The sequence below is a fragment of the Atta cephalotes genome (assembly GCF_000143395.1).
Source record: "Atta cephalotes unplaced genomic scaffold scaffold00034, whole genome shotgun sequence".
NCBI classification, from domain to species: domain Eukaryota; kingdom Metazoa; phylum Arthropoda; class Insecta; order Hymenoptera; family Formicidae; genus Atta; species Atta cephalotes.
In genome coordinates, this window is record NW_012130098.1 from 746,071 (window position 1) to 759,648 (window position 13,578).

Sequence of the window (13,578 nt, forward strand, 5' to 3'; positions counted from 1 at the left end):
GGTGTGTGTGTGTGTGTGTGTGTGTGTGTGTGTGTGTGTGTGTGTGTGTGTGTGTGTGTGTGTTTGTATTGCTTGGAAAAATCTCGAAAACTTAAAATATCAGGAGATTTCTTGTTTACCCTTGAAAATTTTTTTTTATAAAATGTTATATTAGTGCTCCGAGAAATTGTTGGAATTTTATTTTTAAACTTAATTACTGTCTCTTTGAAAAACAATGTTTCTTTAATTTTTGCTCGATAATGCAATTTTAATGTCACACACATCCACACATTCATCATATATATTCTTTTGTGTATTCGCGAGTATAAAAGAATCAAGATGTAACAATAGCAGATAATACTCAGCTACAGTAGAATAGAATATCTGATATTATTTTGTAATGAGCTTTCTCTATATTATTCTATAGATTTCACAGTTCTCTAATGATAGAAAATGATAGAATATAGTCTTCTGCTAATTTTTAATATATGTTCCAAAATTGACTGAAAATCTATGAATGTAATGTAAACTATAGCATTTTCAGCACCAACAGGAAATTTGAAACACAATCACAATAGCTTGTTTACGTTGCTTACGTCCCAATTTATTTCAAAATTTTGTATTAAAAAATATTTTCTAATCTTATTTGGAATCTTGTGCAAAAATACCTGAAAAATCCAGGAATTCTCAGATTTTTTTTTTATAAATTTTAGTAAACATCTTGTATCTTTCTTACTTTCGTTAAATATTAAACATTATTTATTTTTCTTTAAATTTTAAAAATGTACTATGTAATTCAGCTAAAGAAAACAAAAAAAATATAACTTTTTCTTTAGAATGGAAACGTAAAAATGAAAAATTTCTCGTTAAAATTCATGATAAAATTTTGCACTTTTCACATTTCCGTTCTATAGAAAAATTTATAGTCAGTACCCTTGAATTGACGAACACTTACGTTTGTCTAGAATAAAATTAGACCGACATGAAATAAAAACTTTTATTTCAGAAATAATTACAGAGATTTTATCTTATCAAATTTAAATAAATATTTTGAATTATCGTTATCGCAAAATTATATCAGAATTCAAATTACTTTAGACGATCTATATCTAAAATTTATGTTAAAATTCAAGGAGGATAAAATTTTATAATTTTATACAGAAAACATTCATAGAACCAGAAATGTGTATATAAAATATATATCAAATGACAAATAAAATCTTATCCTAAAATCTGATGCGAAATAAAAATTATCTAGAATTTAAAATGAGGTTTAAATCTTTACGACACGATTTGGAAATGAATGCATTCGAGGATGAATTCACTATAAACGCTATAAAAACAAGCGTAATAAACTTCGCAATTTTCGTTATGAAATTTAGCATTAATAAATTTTGAAAACAAAAACTGATGATTTGTTCATTTCATCATCTTTTAAGCTGATATTTTAACTTGTTCTAGTAACTCCGTTTTAACAACTTCGAATCGTTTCTCGCATAACGATCTTCTTGTTCTCGAGATCATGTGACGTTCTGCGCAAAAAAATATGATCGCTGCCGTTAAAAATAAAACCTAAGATATAAGTGTTACCGATTGTGAAATCTAGAACGGAATGATATTTATGCGCGAAAGTCGAAGCAAGTTATAACACGGTCGATGACGGAATCAATGGTGAAACGATTGTGGAAACTTTTTTAATTCATTCCGATTCATCTCCTTGTGATCTTATCAAAAACGTACGAAATAACTTACGATGTTTTGACTTACGAAGCACGTGTATAATCGCAACACGAGCAATTTTTTTCTATGAAAGCGAGTCGATTTAATCGGCGATAAACCAAAGTGGTCGATATGGAATCAGCTGAGCGTGAGATACATATGTTGTGCGCGCGCTTGGTTGATTATTCACACGATATTTCTTATTGCGTCTTATGCACATTCAACATTTTCCGTCGCTCTTGAAAAAAAATTTCGCAAAATTTATTACGCTTATATTTTATGAATTTTTTAAATAATATTTGTTTCGTAGCGTGTTTAAGTGAATTAAATTAATGATGTAGAATAATATAGAAACAAAAACTTAATCCCATTTTAGATGATTTTTACGCGAAAAATTTTTACGCGTCTATATTTACAATGTTTACGATGCTACGTTTTTTATTTTATTGTCGCTTTATATGTCGAATTATTTGAACCAAAGGCATTGATTATACTTAATAGATAGGAATATTAATACAGAATAACACAAGCATCAAATCGTGCATAATATTACAATATATGTAGTAGACGTTGGAATGATGTTTTTACGATAAAGTGCGCTGCAAATATTAAGGCAGTAATATTTTATATTTTTTTTTCATCATCAATAAACATTGGATAACAGTACATAACATACGACAAATAATATCGAGAAATAAACAAATAATTCCAGATAATATCAAGATATCATCCCGCAGAAAACACATATAGTAAAACCGTACTTCCAAGAAGTTTCCGTGGTGTAGTGGTTATCACATCCGCCTAACACGCGGAAGGTCCCCGGTTCGATCCCGGGCGGAAACATTTTTTTTTTCGTAAATTTAGTCATTATATAATAAGAATTTGATTTTCTACGTGACAAACTTCTCGAGATAGAAAAAGATATTTTTATCAGACGCATTATTTCTTAACAAAGAGATATCTTGATAAAAAAAACTTGAATTTATTTCTTTTCGAAATTATTTCTTGGATTGGGAAGCAAACAACGGTGATATTTTTCGAGATAACAGATTTAATGACGAAAAATAAAAATCAACAAGATAGACAAGCAAGAATGTTTTTTAATCAAGAACATATAAAAAACAAATTTTAGTAGTAAAAGAATCAAAATTGAGAATTTTAAAATAATATACATATAATTTTCAATTGTAATTAATCAATTCGTTTACTTATATTTTATTGTTTACATTTTTTTTATATCATGGCCTTTAAGCTAGTCATGAATATCGAAGTATCAAATTAATTGACAATAAATATTTAGGCTATTATATCCTAGCCAGATTATGTTTCAATCAAGAAATGTTATAGTCGCTAATATAAAAATTAGCTATATATATTCTAAAAAATATTTTATAAAAAAAAAATATCTTTCCAGAAAGGAAAGATGTCAAAATTGAAAAATCTTAAAAATGTTTTAACAAATGTTTTGAGATGTCTTATTTAAACACATGTATTGTATAGGTGTTTATTTTTTAAATCGAGACTTAGTGTGTCCAATACAAAAAAAAACTCATAATTGAATTATCAATTTTTTTCATTAAAAATTTTCACATAAAAAATATTTATTTATGTATTTATGTATTTATTCAAAACTATGAGTTTTTAAAAATATGTATTTATGAATATTTTACATATTTATGAATTATTTTACATGTATAATTAATATTTATTCGAACAAAATAAGTAAATTAAAAAAGAAAGCTTCAATAAACAAATCTTTTCCCTTATACATAATTAATGACTAAATATTCAAATTTGCTTGTGGTAGAAGATCATTCATTTTATTGTTTTCATACTAAATTCTGTTATACTAGCTTTACTTTTCTACTTAAATTTGAATTTAGTTATAAGATTATGAAGATATGCTTATCCCACTTTTAGATTACTGGAGACTATCTGTCAGTTTTTGATGTAAGTATATAGAGTATTTATAATGATCTTGATTTACTTGTAAACAAACAGCGTAATCGCTTAACTGCTAATACAGTACGTAAAATATTCTAGCTTGGTTAGAGTTTGATAATAATATGATTATACCGAAAAGAAAATGAAAACTATTGCCTATATGCTTTTATCAAGGAATGTATTAAATAAATATGGTTACAGAGTGGGAGTAAATGCGAAATCAAAATCCATAATCATATTCATAAATATATTCATTCAAACAAAATAAAAAGTATTTATTCATTTTCCGTTAATACCAAAAAATTCTATTCATACGTATTAATTATTCATATATTTATTCAAAATTGGATATATTCATCGGACACACTAATCAAGAGACATAGTATCTAATGTCTCGACGTTATAGTATACATGACGAGATTGTATATAATTCCACTGGACTTCAAAGAATGACTCGGTTAAAACTCGAATCTTATTTCAACACAAAGAGAAGTGTAACTCGATAATATTATGATTAACACGATCTGAATAATCACGATTTCGATCAACTCTTTATTTGTATGATACGAAAATAGAACGTAAAAATATCACCAGGCAAATACGGCTCGATTTATAATATTAATATTCATACAGTATATTAATGTCATTAATTATTGATCAAATTTTACATTTTTTTTATATGATTTGACAAAATGACTTGACTAGAGTTGTTTTATTAAATTTTGCATTGCGTGAAAGTGCATTTTTAATTTCGATGCGAGTTTATATTCTTTTGCGACTTGTAATCTTAAAAGTTTATATAAAAATATAAGCCAGTGGGATCACAGGAAAATGATACACTCTCATATCCGTTCTCATTAAATTTATCATTTAATGATACGTATATACATGCAGAGACCAACCTAACTGTCATAAAGTTCACTGTATACTTATCAGTTTGTCAATACCAACAGGAGCAAAAAATATAAATATCAATTCTTAATTCTTTTATAATACAATTTTATAATTATTGCGCATTATACAAAATATGTATTTTTTATCGCATCATTTTATATATACATAACAATAATTTTTCAATTCATGCATTTACCATACATCGATAATGTAACTTCAAGTTATCGGTTAAGTAATTTTTCTTATCTTCAGATAAATTAATCGCACGTTTAATTTCAGTGGCCTACAGATGGCAACTTCCTTATCACAAATTTGACAATAGAGGATAATATTTCATTTAAACTATATAATTAAAAAGTTTTCCAGCTTTCACCTCTTATACATATATTTTACAAAATCTCATCCAAGATTACACGGATAAAGTATTTTAAAGTTAAAATTTTTAATTAAAATTTCAGTTATTAAATTCAATATATTGTAGATACAATTTGAGATAACATCTACATTAAATTTATATTTTAAGCGATAATATTCTATCGCAAAATCTTAATGTCTGTATTCTTTAAATATTTTTCATACACACGGAAATTTCAATTCTAACATTTCTATATACATATAATATTTTACTTTTCTGCATATATGCTGAACATGTAAAATTAAAATTAAAGATAAACTAAATGTATACATTTTTAATGAAATAAGTAAGAGACTTTTTCTTCTTTTTATGTTTATCTAGCTTAAAATGATACCAAAGTGAAATAAAGGAAAGAGGAGGAGGAGAAGGGAGAGAAAGAGAGAGAAGTGAATTGTTTCAATAAAATGTTTTCGTGGCAAGATATTTACATACTCGTATATTCTATCATGAACTGTAGATACACTTTTTATTTTTCTCTAGTAGACTGAACCAACCCTGAATATTCGAAGATTCTTTCGTGTTCTTTCCGAAATAGATTTTCTGAGTATTCTCTATTCTGGGATTATAAGGAACACTCGTTTAATTGCATAAGTCTTCATTGTGATTTCCTATCACTGTGAATGTTCGTTTTGTAGATGATATTTGCTAGCATAAAAATGATAAATCAAGAAACTTAACGATTGCGTTATTGACATTATTTTACGAAGTAATGGCATACACGTGTATCTGCAAACTCATTGTGCGCACGCCCGCAGCTCGCATTCCTACCCCTTTGTCATTTGTTACGTAAATTTATTCGGGCCCTTCGCAATCGGCATTGTCGAGACGTTGTCGCAATATCGGACCAACGATACTGTTCGCGGGACTCTCGACATCGCTGGTGAGTGAGAATATATCTTGTTCCGCGCCAATAGAAAAAGGAAACATGGTCTCTTCACTTTAAGAAGCTCATATTTTCCTAATATTATTCCGGAATTTGAGCTCCGATTCTCTTATGAACGGAACGACGATTTCGCGCATCCGTGTCCGCACTTTAACGTCATTAGATCATGATGTGATATCTTTTCCGAACTTTCGTTATTTGTTCGTCTTACAAACAAACATATTAATCACGTTAAAAAATAATTTTAGTCTAATATAATTAAAGAATCGACACAGGATCGATTATGGTACTGAATATTAAAATTCCTAATTTCAAAAATTAGAGATTCAGTTTTTAACAGGATTTTCATTAATTTTCTTTAATTCAATTGCATTGATGAAAACAATTGAGAGATACTACTTTTCTTAAAGCATTTCTTATTACTTGGAGCAGGAATCACCAATAAACTTACTGCTAATAATAATAAAAAAACTCTTCTTGTGCATAAATTTATTTATCAAAGATTTCTTAAATATTAAATATTAAGAGTATATTTACCCAGATAATATGCATGAAGATTTTCAAGAAGCATCTTCCTAATTATTTCAAGCGATCATCCTGCGGAACACATAAAACGATAAACGCAAAGTGATATAATGAAATTGAAATGTTTCAAAATCAATTTGTAGACACCACTGCGGACTTCTATACATATATGTATTCTATCTATTAGTTAACCCACCTAATGATAAAATATAAAGCCATATTATTGTGAAATAATATGTACTATGCAGTAAGAATATGTGTAACTTAATCTAAATAAAAGATAACGTCGATTTTAAATAAAAATATTGAAAAATACCTTAACGTATTGCATATTCGATAATATATTGAAATTTTACATCTTATATATGTGGATTTTTTTATCCCACACTAAACATAGCCATGCTTCATTATAAAAACTGTTATTAGTAGCATAGTGTATAAAAAAGTCTGTGATAAAAGCGCTCTTAAATTTATTAAGCAAGTTCGTCGCGGACGTTAGCAACTCGTTCGTCGCGGATTACGAATAATACGAACAAATCTGTTCTTCCACCCGTGAAGAACACAAGAACGTTCGGATCTCATTTGGTTCAGCGTGGAACATATACGTGCGTGCACGCGCGCGGGTGTTGGCCCACGCACGTGCGCATTGCACGACGCGGGCCCACGCGTTTTCTTAATACGTGGCGCGTCAGCTGCGTAAAGAGCCGTAGGCTAGATGTATATATGAGATAGGTGTATACACCCCCATAGTCTTTGTCCGGCACAGATAATTGTCCACGCGCCCGACCGGCCATCGGCATGATATTGGTGTCGGATTCTGCCACACCTTCGGCCATTGTAAATCAATCGGCGTGCAACGAGCCCCACCCGGTGATCGGTCGGCGTGCACTAGTGCCGAATCGTGCATGTCCGTGTCTTACGCGTGTGGAATTGCATCGCGTCGCGTTCACAGAGGGACAAACATTATGCGCGAATATTATGCGCCGATCTCATCGCCTCGGGTCACCTTTATATGTTATATCTGTAATACGTCGCTTTAACATTAAGCAGACAAGCAGAAAATATTTTCGCTGCAACGTTATTTCACATTGCGCCACGGACATAAATATCTCAGACGTAATTCGTGCACTATGCATATGTAAACATTCAACATGGTTTCCGGTCTAACATGCCCGATGGGGTCCCGATGGTAATCTGGGAGGGAGGACGCCTCCGCGCTTCTCTTGCGCGAGATACGACAACGATGACCCGAGACATCCTCGGGGCGATGTGCATATGCAATTAATTTTTATTCGTCGAAACGCATGCTTGCCATTTGTACGCGCGCGCGCAACCGGAATGCATACATCGGCGCATCGTCCTCTCTTGCCAGTCTCATGGACAACCGTTTCACTTTTCCCACGTCTCTCGCATCTCCCCTCCCTCCCCCTCCTCCCCCCGCTCTATCGAGAGCTGCTCGCGTTCACCGTAGAAACTCGAAATTGGAAAACGGTCGGCCCAGAACCAGCGAAATTAATTGAAGTCTGAGTGGCGAGCGATGAAGGGGCTGAGGCTGCAGCGACCGCGTGCAGAAAGAGGAAAATGCGAGTGTAGGCTCAACAGGGGGTAGAAAGGAGCAAGGAGGGAAATCGGGGAGGGGGGGGGGGAGTTGGAGAACGGAATATCGGGAGAGAAAGAACGATCGGTTGAACAGGAGGGGGCGGATGACGCGCGAGAGGGTGGACCGATTGCAGAACTTGGCGCAACTTCGCGCAGACTGGCGATGCACGACCGACCAACCGAACCTTCCTGATAGCCAATACGGGGTTTCTAGGCAAATTTCCTGTACATCCGCGAGAGAGCGAGCATACATCCCTCCGGTTGGTCATCCTTCTCCCGCCCTCCGCCATTTATTGCGAGGAATTTAGGTTTTCCCTCCGTTGTTTTACCGCCGGCACGACCATTTGCAGATTGGTGGCGGATAAGCAATAATCTATAACGGATGCGGATGGCGTGGCTTCAATCCGCACGCGAGTCCAAGTCATGGAGGATTGTCGATAATGCTTCTGCTCTCGCGCGTTCTCTCAATTCAATTCAAGAATAACGCGGACTCCATAACACAAGTTAATTAATCGATTAAACTGATGATATACGTCTGATTATTAGTGATGTGGATTGTAAAATTTTAAGTATAATATATTCTTGAAGTTTATAATATAAATATTAAAATAGAAAAATGTTTAGATTGATTTAAATTGAGTTCTTCATAAAAATCGGCACTAAACGAAATTCATATTTTCATGTTTATTTATTTATTTATTCATTATTATTATACGGAGAGGTTTTACTGAAGTATTTAAAAATTTAGCTAAATACAGATCTGGAAATAATTTTGTTGAACTATCAAAATAATTATGTAGGACGCTCAACTTAGTTGCTAGAATGTCAAAACTTTTTACAGCATTATTCATCATGCTTGAATTTCCTACATAATTTATATTTTGATGGTCCAACAAAATTATTTTCAGATCTCTATTTAGTTAAATTTATAAATATATCAATAAAATCGTTCTTTTTATGTACTTTTATTTGTCCTCATAAATATCTGCCTTTCATTTTTTTACGTAAAATGGAAAAATACGAAACAATAATTTTTTTAAATTAATAAGAGATCGACTAATAAATTTAACTAAATAAATTTGTGCTTTCGTTTTTATTAAAAAAAATTAAATATTCGTATTTCTTATCGATTCCGGGGTCGATGCATATATATTCTCGAGCTATTACTCGAGAATTCATCGACCCCGAATCTTGATAATTCTTTTTTTATAACGTCAAGACTATGTTTTGAGGAGGATTCACTTGTATCAATTGTAATTCTCTGATACAGCCTGTGTAATGGGACGTCTCTCGGAAAGATAATCTCTGGAAATAGCAAACAAGTAGCAGCTGAACGTCCCGATCGCCGAACGGCAAATACCGATAACCAATTCGCGAAGGATACGACAAGAGGAAGTGGAGAATCGCACGGATGGGATGTGGGTGGACGATGCGCAGATATGACGTCGCACACCTTCCATTCGCGAAACTGCATTTCCTATAATCTACGAGCAATCACTTGATAATTGGCTAGCCTGACCCTATGTATATATACACACGCGCCGGTCCGTCTGGACATGTCCTCAGATGGTCATTTGTAGAATGGAAATCCGGCAAACGAACGTCAAGTAATTATCGCCTTCTCTCGCTTTGTACACGTGACGATCACGTGGACGTATCCGAAGTCATTGGTAAAAATTTTGTTTCTTATTTGTTTTCAATGTTTGATAATTCTCGAAACTATTATCACATCCCAAATATATAAAAAAAAAAATTTATGAATAAAAAAAGATATGACTTTCTCTTTTTACAAATGAAAGGAGAGTAGAAATTTTTAAGGGTTTCGTGATCGCTCGTGAATCATTACATTTCTATTTCTTTTTTAATGTATTTTTTTTCATAGAAACTGAAAATAATCATTATAATAACGCTGAATTTAACGAAAAATTGGAATATTGAAATAAAGTGAATAAAATCTCTATTCGCAATCGTTATAAAAGCGATGTGCGACACTTGGGGTGGGAAAAACGGTACCGAGATGACAAATGTTAAATAATGAAAAATATAATCTAATTAACGTTTTGTGGTGCAATATTACTCGCATTTGATCCAATTTGGAATTAATTTCATGAATAAATTATGGAAGCATAACTGACAATGATTTTATAACGATGCGAATAAGAATTTTATTCGTTTATTCATGTATTTTAACGTACTAATTTTTCCTTAAGTTTGGCGTTGTTATAATGATTATTTTCGATGTCTATGAAGAAAAATACATAAGAAATACATAGAAATAAAACGATCCCTAAACAATTACGAAATCCTCGAAAATTTCTATCCTCCTTTGTAATTAAATTTACAATTCACTTTATTGATAAATGATGTGTATTTACAATAGCATACAGTCATGTTACATTAAAGAATCAAGGCAGACAAAACAAACTTAAGGAATAAACCATAAACAATAAGCAAATCAACACAATTATATTTTTTTGTACTACAGTCTTTATAGAATTTCAGAAATAAATACATTTATTTATTTCTGAAATTTTATAAAAACTGTGGCACACAAGAAACGTAAGACAATAAGACGAAAGCAGTAAGCTAACGTGTATATGCGTGCGGTTTCTTTATTGCATCCGAGCGGGTCCTGCTGATCTTTTCTGCAATGACATTGGAATCGTACGCTTGTTGCGCCGTTCGTAAATCAACAGCCGCGATGCGCATGGGAATGTTACTCGAACATTTCGCGAACGTCGCGGAGGCGGTTTCCGGCGAGCGCGACGGCGTTAACGCGCCGAATTTATGGCACTTTCTTCCGCTTTTCATGCCAACAGAAAGCGAATTGTGCGCTGCATCATCCGCGACACAATCCGCTACTGCGACTGCATTCAAATACACAAATGTGTCCGCGTGAACGGTAATCTCATACGTGTACACGTACGCGTGTATTGGTAAATTGCTGGTACCGCGGATAGAGTTTATTCTAGTAACACAGTTTCGGCTGCTCGTTCGCGAGTTTGTTTGGGTCCATCTCGCTTAAGAGTGGGCGGTTCCGTGAAGGATGCAGGAATGCCGCTCTGATATTGCTGCTGCTGCTGCTACCAGGGGTGGAAGATCATTGGCGTGGAATCGCAAATATCTCGCGATACTTTTAGGATTCATTTTTTAACTCAGCCATGTGTGCGATTCTAGTGATCTTGTAAAATATAGAGCCAATTGCTAAAAGATCAATTTTTTTCAAACGACAATAGCGAAATTTAAACCGATATATTAGAAAAATTGATTTTTCTAATTAAAAAAGATTATTTTAAATTGATATCTTTGTAAAGAATCGCCTCCTTTAACAAAGAGGAATATTTCGCAGCGATTTTTTTGTAAAGAATTGATTTTTATCCAATTGATTCGGATACCGCATATTGTTAGTAAAATGATATGTTATTAATCACATAATTTTCCACAGCAGATCAATGTGCATATTGCTCATTTATTATAACAACGACACAAATAAAAGAGCGAAGTCTTCCAGAAAATGAGTTTGAATATTTTGAATCATTAAAATTTTATAATTTTAATTTTGAAATGCAATTTTAATATGATAACTGATCGTAGAATGAAAATACCTACAGTGGCTGCCAAAAGTTTTCGATCAACATATAATTTTACGAAATAATTTTTGTCAAACTGTCTTTTAAGTTGAATTTGAATTAAAAGTTAATAAAATTTTTGATATAATCAATTAATTTAAAAACATGATATTTTTAATATTAGAATATATTATGTGCTTGTATACTAAATAAATACATATTTATTTGTAAAGATTTGTAACAGTCGCTGTGTATGCATGCATCTTTAAAATATATTTTATAAAGTTTTTTTTTCTCTTTAGTTTTCTTCTTCGCAACTTAAAAATCGCATTTTTAGTTATGTACCAAATAAGCAATATATCGCACTTTGAGAAGAAAAGCATTATCATTCAAAAAAGTCAATTTAAAAAAAATATAAACCGAAAGAATTTATTTAGAACAAATATTAACAGAAAAAATGACATTCTATTATCTCATTAAAAATTTTACTTAATAACATAATAAATCCTTGAATAAAAGAAAGAAATAGTTTATAATTTTACTTTTTTGTATCATGTTCTTAAAACTTGTTCTGTGTATTTACTTTCAGTTGCACTATTTTTCTTTTTCACGATATGAGTCGCGTTATTCTGCGACAACCGTAAATAGCGAAATCGGAAACTTTCTTGCGAACGTGATATGAGATACGAAAGAAAAATGGAAGCACGTACTTCTCCTCACTCGGTTCTTCTTTGCCAAATTGATTCGCAGCGATTAACATTATCATTAAAAATCGTAATAGGTTTACAATTAAAAAAAAAAACAACACACACACACACACAGAATAAAATCTCTGCGAGTGAGTGAATCTCGAAGGGGCATCATCACTATTAAATTCCTCGACAACTCGTAGATTTGTATAACGGGCTGCAAAGCAATTATGTTTTTGCAGTTCTCTAAAGTTAGCTCGGTGGGCGCGCGCGATCATCAGGAAAAGTAGCAGCGCACTATGCGACTATCCGCCGCGCATTTCCCCGCGCGGTAGACATTTCCATTCAGAAGTTGCAACTGCGGTCGTAGTGATAAATAAATTCGTTTACGCAACGGGCGGCCCCTCGACGCCATTGACGAAAACTGTTTATCGCGGGAGTTACGTGTCGGTTTGATACTGATAAAATACATGCGGAAATTCATGCCGGAGGGGGATGCGATGCAATTAAACTCCCGTATTATTATCCCGAATTTTAACTTTGATAAATAGCCGCTTATGATTTTTCGCAATTATTTGCTCGCAGGACGAAATATAATTTTAACAAATGAAATCTGACGCCGCGCAATTAAACCCCCGTAATATTATTCCAAATATCGATTTCGATAAATAGCCCGCACGCGTATATAATTTTTCACTCTCTGACAATTATCGCCCTACAAAGCGACGTGTAATTTTTGCGAGTGACGAATTTTTGGAGATCCGTCGTCTCACAATCGCCTAGCACGAACGAAACTTTTAACATATTTTTCAAGGTGCATACTCATTGCAAGGCATTTATCTTTTAAGTTGCACAGAAGGCTAGAAATTACAGCCAGCTATCCACTCCTGGCTCTTCGCTTTCCACCTTAATCTTGTTTAACTTTTTATAAGTGCACCTTGGTGGTCTCTGTAATAGCCCGATACTTACAGCTACTATTTAATTCTGCTGTTTCTTGTCCAAATTCCGTTAACGTGCATTCTTAATAGTAAGAAGATATATTGAGCGAAGAATTATCAATTACATAAGTATGAATTATTTATTGACCTTAAACCTTTATCGCCACGCTCGGTTACAATCATTTCTTACCTATATATATGTATAAAGTTTCTCAAGGACCTGGACGTTTTAAGAATATATTATAGTGCATGTGTGTGTGTGTGTGTGTGTGTGTGTGTGTGTGTATGTTGTGTGTGTGTGTGTGTGTGTGTGTGTGTGTGTGTGTGTGTGTGTGTGTGTGTGTGTGTGTGTGTGTGTGAGAGAGAGAGAGAGAGAGAGAGAGAGAGAGAGAGTAGAGNGAGAGAGAGAGTAGAGAGAGTAGAG

At 32.8% G+C, this 13,578-nt stretch overlaps 1 non-coding gene across 1 annotated transcript; it reads left to right on the plus strand.

Moving 5' to 3' along the window:
* Positions 1-2,468: 2,468 nt before the first annotated feature.
* On the plus strand, positions 2,469-2,541 carry Trnav-aac. Its single transcript has one exon. It is a non-coding gene; the product is annotated as a tRNA-Val (tRNA).
* The last annotated feature ends 11,037 nt before the right edge of the window (positions 2,542-13,578 follow it).